Source organism: Neofelis nebulosa, chromosome 6 (assembly GCF_028018385.1).
Source record: "Neofelis nebulosa isolate mNeoNeb1 chromosome 6, mNeoNeb1.pri, whole genome shotgun sequence".
Lineage (NCBI taxonomy): Eukaryota > Metazoa > Chordata > Mammalia > Carnivora > Felidae > Neofelis > Neofelis nebulosa.
The window spans coordinates 42,125,303-42,136,548 of record NC_080787.1 but is presented as its reverse complement, the minus strand read 5'-3'; the positions used below and the strand labels follow the sequence as shown (position 1 = coordinate 42,136,548).

General features: G+C 48.7%; 1 long non-coding RNA gene across 1 annotated transcript; it reads left to right on the top strand.

Moving 5' to 3' along the window:
- The first annotated feature begins 4,913 nt into the window (after positions 1-4,913).
- On the top strand, positions 4,914-10,247 carry LOC131513432 (uncharacterized). Its single transcript, XR_009262582.1, has 3 exons — positions 4,914-5,801; positions 6,442-6,541; positions 10,037-10,247. It is a non-coding gene; the product is annotated as an uncharacterized LOC131513432 (long non-coding RNA).
- Positions 10,248-11,246: the final 999 nt, after the last annotated feature.

Here is an 11,246-nt window from a genome sequence, read left to right as displayed (position 1 = left end):
GCTCTTTGGACCTTCAGAGCTTGCTTTGCTGGAATATGGGGGCTGAAGTGAGGAGATGGAACCCCAGAGTGTCCCTCAAGTGAAGTCTCACTAAAACATCTACGGGGAGATACGCTGAGAAATGAATATGGATTTCTACTTTGCAATGAGATGGGGAATCCTCAGGTTCTTGTTTGAAATAATTAATTAATAGTAAAATGAAGAACAATGCCGGTTGGAAGGGCTTGGAACTTCAGTCACTCAAACCTGTGAACCATTATTTCTTTTTAAATTGAGATATAGCATACATACAATAAAGTACACAGGTCTTAAGTGTACAGCTTATTGGGTTCTTATCTGTGGATATGCCTGTGTAACCATACAACCCCCCAGCATGCTCCTGCCCAGGGGTCCTGGTGCCCCTTCCCAGTCTCCAACCCACCCCAGTGGTAACTGCTGTTCTGATCCCTGTCACCAAGACTACCTTTGTCTATTCTTGAACTTCATATAAATTGACCCATACAGTATGTTTCCTTTTGTGTCTGGCTTCTTTCACTGAACAAATATCTATGAGATTCATCTATGTTGTTTTGTGTAACCATAGTTTGTTCCTTGTCTGTGCTGGGTAAGTATGTGTGAATGTGCCACAAAGTATGTATCTGTTCTATTACTGATAAATATTGGCTAGCTTCTAGTTGGGGCCATGATGAACGTTCTTATGGGAACGTTCTTATGCACGTTGTTTTATGGACACAAGCCCTGATTTCTCTAGGATAGATACCTATCATGGATTGCTGGGGTTTAGAGAGGCTTTCACAGCATGATTAGATGAGTGGGGGGACGAGGGGTAGGTCAAACAGATTTGTTTCAAGTGCCCATGTCATCACTGCTTGACCTTGGGTTGCCTACGTGCCTTTTCTGTGCCTCAGCACTCTCCATCTGTAAAATGAGGCCTAAGAAGACATCCCTCAAGTGGTCAGTGTAAGACTGCAAAGAGATAATACCTGTTAAGCACCTGGTACAGCACACTTTTCTTAGCACACTGAAGAAAATAATCATTTCTGGCTACTTTACTCCACCACTCATGTTTCACTAGCCTCAGTCCAGCCTCCCCTCAGGAAAAGAGTACCTGCATTCTTCACCAATAAGCCAGGTAAGATGTGTAGGTGGGACCCTGCCTTCAAAGCTTGTACTAGTCCCTTGTTCTAGAATGACTTGCCCTCTATGGTGGATACGCATGGTTTGTTCTGCCCAAAACAGTATCCTCATCTTCTGGAAAGCTTCCCGTGAACCACATGGTTCTGGTGAGGACTGCTAATCATGGATCCCATTCCTGCCCCCACACCTCCAAGTCCAAGGGTTGATCACATGACACAGACCTGGCCAATCACAACCCTTCCCTAGGAGTTTCAGACAAGATCTCAGAAGAAAGACCCCTCTCCTCTTTGGTCACAAAGTTTCCAGACAGACTCTTTGTCAGAGCTGGTCATTGATCAGTTTCTCAACAACTCCCTACCCTCTACCTACAACACAAAATAAAAAGGTCAATGAGATCAGAGTTTACACTGAGGTGGGAAGCAGAGGAAAGAGAGGGAAGGAAACAGAGCTATTGACAACCATGTCTTTGGTTCCAGGTATTCCTGAGGCCAGTGGCTTTGCTAGCCTTCTGAGTAATTTGGTTACATGAGGCAATAAATCTCTCATTCTTTTGAAGCTGCCTTTAGTTAGGTTTCTGTCTCTGGCTCCCAAGATAGTTCTGACAAATATACTCTGTATGAAGTGTTCAAACCAAAGGCCCTTGAGGGCCTACCTCTAATCTTTCTCAAGCTCCATCCACCTGGCCCTTCTCTTTGCACCAAACCATCACAAACCTGCTCTTTGCTTTTGAAGCCATGGCCAGTGGTCACTTGTTAAGCACACACCTGGAGTGTCCAGCCCTCGCGTGGGCTCTGGCTGCATGGAAGGCAAGTGGATGGCCTGGGCCCCCCGACCTTGAGCTTTGTACCATCCCTGCACAATGTCTCATAATTGCTGTCTGATTTATGCTCCTTTCTTTGGCATGGTATTGACAAACGGAAGATTTGATAGATTCTCTCCAGGTCATCTATTTAAGGTATCCTCAGTTAATGCAGGAAAGAAACGATGTTCGGTTTTTAAGTGATTGAACTCTAGCCGCATGTTATTTTTAGCAACATGCCCAAAGTCCTGAGCAGCTGCCCTGGCCTGAGTTGGGGAGTGGACCTGTTGGCCCCAGGGAGATGGATCCTGCCTGACTGCCGCCTTCCTAGGTGGTCTCAGAAAACTCTAAAATCGTATTCCCAGCAGTTCTCACCAGGGGCAGGTGCATAGTGAGAGAGCAAGACACCTGAACTCTGAAGCCAAAGACCAAATAAAGTTGAGGGAAGAGGGAGGAGAGTCCTGTCCACCCCTGTTCCAGTGCCTGCAGGACCCTAATGCCCCATTAGACTAGCCACCTGACATCCCCCCATGAGAGGGAAGCCCTGACACAAGCTGTGATAGATCACATCATGTAGCTGCAATTGGTTACATCTCCCTCTATTCACACCCTTTGCCACACAACTTTGTTGTGTGTACTGACCTGGGTGGAGTAAGATCTATCCCTTGATTCACTGTCAGCTTGTCCAATGAGATATTTGTGGGGAGACATGAAGGAGGCTGGAAGTAGTGCCTCTTAAACCTCTACCCTCACACGGGGCTCATGCCCAGGCCAGACTGATGGAGGATGAGAGACATGTGGGGCCGAACCAAGTCAGCCCGGTCCTCCTAGTCAAGTCCAGCCCATCTCAGCCAATAGCCATCCCACCTCCTGAGAGGTGAGTAAATCCAGCTGAGGCCAAAAGACCCAGACAGCTGAACCCAGCTATTTCGATGTTCACGGTTTAAAGTCACTGAGTTTGGGGGTAGTTGGTTAGGTAGCATGAATTGTGGCTAATACATAACTAATACATAGCCGTAATGCAGAGGCTGTCAAATCACACATGTGCAGATAAGCCAGATGGGTAAGAATGGTGAACCACTGAAAGATCTGAGTTAAGGTATTTGAAGCCAAAAGGTTTTTTTTAAGTTTATTTATTTTGAGAGAGAGAGGGGTGAGGGGAGAAGGGCAGAGAGCGGGAGGGAGAGAGAAAATCCCAAGCAGGCTCCACACTGCTAACACAGAACCTGATGCAGGGCTTGAACTCAGCAACCATGATATCATGACCTGAGCCGAAACCAAGAGTCTATCACTTAACCAACTGAGCCCCAGGTGCTGCTGAAGCCAACAGTTTTTTGAGAATTGCTTTTGAGGGTCTACAGTAACTAAAGTATTTATGTATGTACATATATAAATTATATATGTAAAGTTAACCAATTGTTTTCAGGCTGAGGCATGTCCTTTAAGGAAAAATAAACTCAATTATGATCAACTTATTGCTATGGCAGTGAGAGCTGTTAAATCATGTGGAAAATAATTTTAGCTGTTAGTCACATATTTTCCTTGCAATGGGTGCAAACAAAAAATGTTCTTTATCATAGGATTCTGTGCTTTTTGTTTCCTTTGGTTGTTTTAACTCTTACTCCTCCATTTCTAGCAGCCTCTTCTCCTCCTCAGGTACCCAGTGCCCTAAGGCACTGGAATGGGAGTGGGATTTGAGGCATATTTTTCTTCCAGAATACTTCTACTGTTAGAAGAGAGGAAAAGGAGGTATGCCTGGGTGGCTCAGTTGGTTGAGCATCTGACTCTTGATTTCAGCTCATGTCATGATCCCACAGTTCATGAAATGGAACCCCACATCAGGCTCTGTGCTGACAGCATGGAGCCTGCCTCGGATTCTCTCTCTCCCTCTCTCTCTCTGTCCCTCCCCCACTCATGTGTGCACACATGCCCTCTCTCAAAATAAATATACATATAAAAAAAGAGAGGAAAAGGAGATCTTGGGGGACCTGAAAAGAGCTAAATGTGGCCATGGTGGCATATCCTTGAAGAGTCATATTTAATCTAATAAACCTATGTGAAATTTGCCAGTGATTCTGGATTAATGGCCCCCTTAGGAGCCTTGCAGAAACAAACACAAGTCTTTTATGAAGGACACACGTTAAATACAGATTTAAAAGCATTTTCACAGATAAAATTGCAAAGAACATGAGTTCACAGTTTAAAATCACCAAACGCACAAGGAAACAAGCCACCATGAGCAAGCGTTCTCAGAAACAACCAACTGGAAATCAAATCACCAAAAATAAGAAGCATCATAATCTTCAGACACCCAGGACAAAAGGCTGATGTGTTTCAAGGATTGAAGGGCCACTGGAAGTATGGTGAAGCAAAGAACTACCAAAATTGACCAGTTTGCAAAAGAACTAAATAGGGCTTCCATAAACGAAGCAAATAAGTGAAATTAAAAACTCAATAAAAGAGGCAAATAGCTTTGCTGGAGTGAGAATTTGTGAACTAGAAAATTGACTGAGTTGACCTCACTGCCTAGGAACCTGGGTGTGTGGCATGAGGAGACTAGATCCCAGCTGCTGGAAGGACAGGGGGCAGCTGAACGGGAGGACAGGGGCGGGGGTCAGCCCAGCAGCGCCACACTCCCCGCAGTGAGATGGGCAGATAGAAAATCATTGGCCACTGTACTTTCTCTGGTAGGAAGGACTTTGTGGAATTGCGGGGACAGAGAAGCAGGTGGCGGGGGGGTCTGGTCTACAAGACAGAAGCCAGTATTATAATAAGCTGCATCCAAAGGACCACCCAGAGTCACACCGTGCTTTGTAAGACAGTCACAGCAGGTGTCTTGGTTATCCGTTTGCTGTATAACAAGCCACCTCAAAACTTAGGGGCTTGAGACAACAGTGATCACTTATTTTGCTCAGGATGCTGCCATCTGGGCAGGGCTTGGTGGAGACAGCTGGCCTCTGCTCCCCATCGAATTAGCTGGGCTGCTCAACTAGAGGTGGGAGGATCACTTTCCAAGTGGCCCATCTGGCTGGGGAGTTGGTGCTGGCTGTCAGCTAGGAGCCTGCTGGGTCCTCAGCTCCATATGGGTCTCTCCACCCACCATTTGGACTTCCTCACAGCATGGTGGCCGAGTCTCCAAACAGAAGGCAGAAGTGCATGACTTTTTTACTACCTAGCCTCCGAAGCCACATGGTGTCACTTTAGCTATACTCCGTTGGTCGAAATAGTCACAAAGATCTGCCCTGGTTCAAGGAGGAGGGGGAGAGGGAAGGTTCTAGAAGAGCATATGGCATGAGAGATGCTGCTCCACCATCTTCGGAAAATGGCAATGTCAAGGCAGGTGATGGCAATCCAGGGTCAGGTGATGGCTAGAGACCTAGGCAAGCAGCCAACCAAGGCGTCAGCACCGGACTGGGATTTGGTGGCAGGACCTCAGCCCCTGGGGCGGGGGACAGCTGATAAGAGCAGGGCCAAGCCTGGGAGTTTATTAGCAGATGGTGTGACAGAGTGGTCAAGAGCAGATTCTAGAGCCAGATTCCCTGCATTTGAATCCTGGCTTCACCAGTTAGTAGTTTAAGATCTGGGGCAAGGAGCCTGACACCTCTTGGCCTCGGTTTCCCCATCTGTTAAATGGGATAACAATAGAACATACCTCACAGGTTTGTTGTGAGGATTCAGCCAGTTAATAGAGGTAAGAGCTTAGAACAGTGTCTGGCCCTCAGCAAATGCTGTGTAAGGATAAGCTAATATTGGTAATAGACTCTTTTCACAGAAAAGCACCAGAAACCAAACAGGGAACAGAACTGCCAAATGGTGTGTATCAGAGCTCCGAAGAGAGGCAAACTTCCAGGAATGAGAACTTCTGGTAACAAGAGGGATGCCCCTGGGGGGGCGGGGGTCCCAGAGGCCTGGGAGGAGGTGGGGCCTAAGGCGGATTCTTGGTGCATGAGGGAGGTGTCCTTGGAGCAGAGACAATGGTCTCTCAGCCCGGAGCCTGGAGGTCCTGCCGGGCTCAGAGGCAATACCAAGTTCAAACACTATAAAATGCTCTGCAATGTTGTTCGAGCAATAAAAATAGCAAGGAGTCCTGAGGCTACTTAGAAATAGAACAACTGTTTTCTCCTTAATGAGCCGCCATACGCAGCATTTAATTAAAACTGCAAGAGCTTCCCAGGAACGTGGACCGAGGGAGCGTGCAAGGCAGGGTCACAGGCGCTTGCTTGTCAGGGCTGGGGGTGCCTCTCAGGGGCGGGGCGCAGGTGCACCCCCACCCCACTCCTTTCTGCTTTCCGGTTTCCCAGGAACCCTCCTAATGGTTTCCACCGGCTCTTCATCGTGGTGAACAGTCACTCTCCACTGGCTTCAAGTATCTGTGGGGCAGCCTAGGGTAACTTGCTTTGCCTCTCTGAGCTTTAGTTTCCCCATCTGGAAAATAGAGATAATGAGGCATCCTTGATAGAGATACATCCTGGAGGTGCCCGACACTCATTTTCTTCCCTCCCCAGACTTTCGTGCTCAGGACAGTGGATGCTTTGAGGGCTGCGGGTATCCTTTTCCAACCCACATCCTGTACGGTGCTCCTTGGAAAGGGGCTTCCAAAGTCAGGTAAGTCTGGAAACAAGGTGCTCTCCATGCACTCCTCCCCACTCGCAGGGGGCAAAAAACACGGGTATTTTAAATGCTCTGAGAAGTTCTTGTCTGAAGAATCCTGCTTTGTTGAACCTTGCGTTCTAAAATGTCTCACCGTGGAAACACTTCTAAACTGATTTCACATAAATTTTCTTTATTTGTTTCACCCATTAGCATCATGGGACGGGGGGGGGGGGCAAAGGAAACACCGAGATGGCACAAATCAAACGTGCAAACCTCTTCATCTCTGTCAACTGTCTTCTCATCTGAGAAATGAGGGTAATTAACACCCACCTTGCAGGTGGCTCTGAAGATTAGATGCAGTATACACAAAACACCCGCCCCACGGCCTGGCCCACGATGGGACAGCCAGCAGTGAGCTGAAGCTGCTGTGACTTACACAGGCACACAGGTACAGGAAATGATACAGAAGGATGTGGATACCAAAGGTGAGAAATGAGGCAGGGGCTTGGCCAAAGAGGGTGAGACCAGCACAGGCTGAGTGGGGCTGAGCCCAGGGGTCCTTAAATCTCCTAGACCAACCCAGGGATTGTTCCCAGCACCAGGGGCAGAGCAGGGCCTGCAGGAGAGGGATGCGTGGCCTTGGCAAGGGCTTGGCAGACCACTGGGCACAGGGGCAGGTAAGGAAGTCATTTATTAACTATATTTATTGAGCACCTGCCACCTGCCCGACACTCTTAGCCACAGAGGAAACATCAGTGAACCAAAGTCCCTGCCCTCGTGGACGTTACACTGTCAACACATTTTCTTAAAATTACTAATTCATTAGGTGAGAATAAGTGCAAAAATAAATAAATAAATAAATAAGCCGAGTAAAGGGGTAGATAATGATGATGGGTGTGTGTTACTTCTAATAGGATGGTCAGGGAGAGCCTCTCAGAAGAGGTGATATGAGCAGAAAGTGAAGACAGGAAGGTGACTGCAGGTTCTCTGAGTCATTTCCTCCTCCTCCTTCTCCTCCTCCTTCTCCTCCTCCTCCTCCTCCTCATCAATGAGATCATCTATCTCTAAGGCCCCACCGGCCTCCTCACCTGCTGAGCTAAGCAAGACCGGTTCAGGAACAGGCCTTCCTGGGGTGCAGTTCCAGAACTGGCCACAAGGTGGAGGTAGTGACTCTAACCCGGTCCAGGGGCCTAGAGTCTGTTGAGGAATCCAGAAGACCCTTGAATTCAAGGCTCCCGCCCCTAGAATCCTATCAAGGTTGAGAATAATCTCTGGCTGTCTGCAGCCACAGGCACCCCATATAATCTGAGGTGGTAAACACCCCCCCACGGTGTGGTGGGGGCTTTTGGCCATCTGCCACCCGGTGTCTGGGAGGCTTGGGACTGGGGGAGGGAGAGAGAGCGAGAGCCCCACAGAACTTTCAGGGAGGCTGAGGGAGGGAGGGGTGCACAGCCCCCCAGCACAAGATCCAGGGTTTCCAGGGCTGACACTGGCACCACCCAGAGAGCAGTTCCAGCCAGGACTTCTTCTCATGATGGGGGATGGCTGTGGAGGTTTAAGACATCCATCTGCCTTTGGCTGAGGGGGAAGGCAGGTGAGAAAGCGGGAAGTGGAGAGAGAATTGGCTATAAAAGCTGAGTCCTGAGTTCAGTACAGTCAGGCTTCGGGGAGTAACAACCATGCGTGTGCGGTTTATGGCTGGCTAGCTGCGCCTATAAATTCATCTGAGCATTGGGAGAGGCGGCTGTGAGCTTGCTGGTTGCCTGCCACGATTTGGGGTGACGGGGACCCATTCAGAGCCCCCAGCCCTGTTTTCCCTTGGGCAGTAGCTACAGGACGGTCCTTGGTGGCAGAACCGCCAAGACCCCCTGTTTGGGGTCTTCCCCAAGCTCCCACTGGAAAGGTGGCTTGCTCTCCTTGGCAGCCAGGACCTACCTCCATCCCCCCTCACTGAGAGGATTGATTGCCTTCCCAGACTCATTCCAGGGAGGCAGAGTTGCAGGATTTCCACTTTACCTGGCATTTTGCTCCCCAGTAACGTGAACAGATGCTGCAGGGCTCTCTCTGAGGATCCCCAGGTAAGGAGGGTAGATTCTCCCCAGTGAGGTTCTTTGCTTTCCTCGGGGAGGAGAAATCCATTTCGCACTGCTCTGTGATTTCACTAACCTTTAAATGCACGGGCTGAGGACTCAGGTGTACCTCCACCTGTTCCCCAGCTCTCATCTTCTGGAAGAGGGGCAAATAATACTTAGCTGGCAGGGTCATTTGGTCAACTTAATAAGACAATATGTCTAAATGGCACCTGGCACCTCATCAGGACTCAACGAATAATAATTACATTTATGTCTGCAGAGGACGAGGTACACCTTCCTATCTATGATCTTATTTATTCCACCGAACAACCCTGTTTGGCACCTTCCACCTTTTTTTTTTTTTCTTATTTCATTAATTTTTTTTTTCCACAAGGAACATCTGAGAACGTCCTCATCATAACAGAATCGAGCATTGCATCATAATTCGGAGTAAAATACAAATGTTGCTCCTTACTACCCCCTCGGCGTATACCCTACCCCATCCTTCCACATACAACATATTCCCCAGAGGTAACTACTGGCGTAAGTTTGGTGTTCATGTTCCCAGACTTCAAATATATATACTTTTTTAATGTTTATTTATTTTGAGAGAGAGTGTGCACATGAGCAGGAGAGGAGCAGAGAGAGAGAGAGAGAGAGAGAGAGAGAGAATCCCGAGCAGGCTCCACACGCTCAGCACAGAGCCTGACACAGGGCTCGAACCCATGAACCGTGAGATCATGACCTGAGCCGAAACCAAGAGTCAGATGCGCAACTGACTGAGCCACCCAGGTACCCCTATATACTTTTTTTTTTAAAGCAATACAGTCTTTGGAGCTGTAAAATTCAGTTCCACGTTGGGTAGCATTAGATGAAGATTACCCTTCGAGTAAACTGGAGAATGTGCACACCCACAGCTGTTTCTTTCAGGCAGCATTTAGTTTCATATCAACCCTCGATGTGCCAATTGCAAATGAGCTTCTTAAAACAGGTCTTCAGAAGGTGGTCTGGCAATACTATGTAAATAATTACCGGTAAGGTCTAGGTGTGTATGTGTATTCTCCAACTCACTTGTCTACCAAATGGCCACAGCCTCTGTTCCAAGTTCGGATCGGGGGATAAGGCTACGTATCCCAGGGACGTGGTTCTTTGGGCCACTTTCTTTTGAAATGAGGAGCTAAACACAGAGGATGTGTCTGGCTGCATAGAGGTTGGGTCAAGCCTAATTCTGGGTTCTGAGCTCTGTTTGGGCAGGGACAACAGTGTCCCGTGGACTCCAGGGAACCTGTATGGCTGGAAGTGGCCACCCAGTCCCCACCTGCTGTCCCCCAAGCTGTCCTGGGGCCTGGAAGCACAGTACCTGCTGAGCCGCAGAGTGTCCACGAGTGCTCTTCCCAGGCTCCACGCTCTGTATGTTCTTTCACCCACTCCGCAGGCCAGCTGTAGGAGCCGGGTGCGCTGACCAGGGTCCCCCTTCTGTTGTTGGAGACACTGAGCTTCGAGACAGAACACACCCAAGAACATACAACTAGAAAGTGGCAGCATTGGAACTGGAGCCAGCTGCCACGGGGGGGACTCACTCATACTTGTATACAAGTAACATGGGAGTACATTCACATTGTATGTGAAATAAACATGAAACTCTTTTCGGGCCCCAGAAGTCACCTCCCTCCATAGCTGACCACCCTTATGTGTCAAGTTGTGTCCTTCACACACACACACACACACACACACACACACACACACACACAGTTGTGCCCTTTTCACACACACACACACACAGTTGCTATTACAAAAATATAAAAGAGATTACAGTATAAAAATATTGCTATGACCTTTCTTTACATAGCAATGTGTTTCTTTCCACATTCATGTATTTGGACCTATTGCCTTTAAAAAAACATTTTTTTTAACATATATTTATTTTTGAGAGACAGAGACAGAGCATGAGCAGGGGAGGGGCAGAAAGAGAGGGAGACACAGAATCTGAAGCAGGCTCCAGGCTCCGAGCTGTCAGCACAGAGCCCGACGTGGGGCCCGAACTCACGAACCGCGAGATCATGACCTGAGCCGAAGTTGGACACCTAACCGACTGAGCTACACAGGTGCCCCAGATACCATTTCTCTCTGCCGGAGCCTGAGATTCCTCCTGGCCCAGCTCCTTGGCTGTCAGCAGCCTGCAGCCCACTGCCTGCCATGGCAGATAAAGTGTTATGTCATGTCTAGGGCTGCTTTGAAGCCGCAACAGCAGAGTTAATTGATTGAGACAGAGGTCACATGGCTCACAAGACCTAAATTATTTACTGTGTGACTCTTCAGGATGGTTTACCAAGCAATCCCTGCCCTTGATCTTATGACCTGATCAATCGCTCCTCCCTGAGAATGAAGGAGGTGGTCCTTGACCCCTTGTCCTGGTGGTCAGGGTGACCCAAAGCCTCTCACATGCTCCACCGTGACCTGGCCTCTGGCCAGGGACTGTGCCCCACGGCCGGATGGCTACACACAAGCAGGAACACAGCCTGCAACAGGGACAGCCAGTCAACCAGACAAAGGTATGACCCTACCCCATCCACAGCAAGGTGAGAGAGTTCTCCTGGAGGCAGCACTGGTGAGGGTGGAGGTGTGTGGGGGAGGGCAGACAGACA